Source organism: Odontomachus brunneus, unplaced genomic scaffold (assembly GCF_010583005.1).
Source record: "Odontomachus brunneus isolate Ranch 3 - 2012 unplaced genomic scaffold, Obru_v1 Obru_scaffold_077, whole genome shotgun sequence".
NCBI classification, from domain to species: Eukaryota; Metazoa; Arthropoda; class Insecta; order Hymenoptera; family Formicidae; genus Odontomachus; species Odontomachus brunneus.
In genome coordinates, this window is record NW_022639527.1 from 285,904 (window position 1) to 286,311 (window position 408).

The 408-nt window shown below is 25.2% G+C and overlaps 1 protein-coding gene across 2 annotated transcripts in view; it reads right to left on the reverse strand.

Moving 5' to 3' along the window:
- LOC116847360 (DNA primase large subunit-like) overlaps positions 1–408 on the reverse strand; it is a 6,771-nt gene that overhangs the window by 3,599 nt on the left and 2,764 nt on the right. The gene's annotated exons all lie outside the window — the stretch shown is intronic.

Here is a 408-nt window from a genome sequence, read left to right on the forward strand (position 1 = left end):
TTCTTCATGTATATACAGATTAAATTGATATATATCATAAAATTCTTGTATTATTTTATAAATAAACACATAGATTTTTAGTTATTAATTATAAGAAATTGGTAAATAATCACACGCGATACGGTAGACGAGTTACGTGCTCATTTATAAAATATAGAACTTTTATGTTCAGTTTAATCTACAAATACACAATTATAAACGTTGCTATCGTAACTCCTCTGTCATAAAGTATGTGATTATTTGCCAATGTCCTTTAATTAAGAATTTATAATTTTATATGATTGCAAAATGATAAAAAAATTATGTGTTCAATTTGATCTAATCTATACAGGGTGCGGCAAAAGTATCGGACCGGTAAAATATCTCGAAAAATATAAGTTTTACAGAAAATTGCTTTAGATAAAAGCT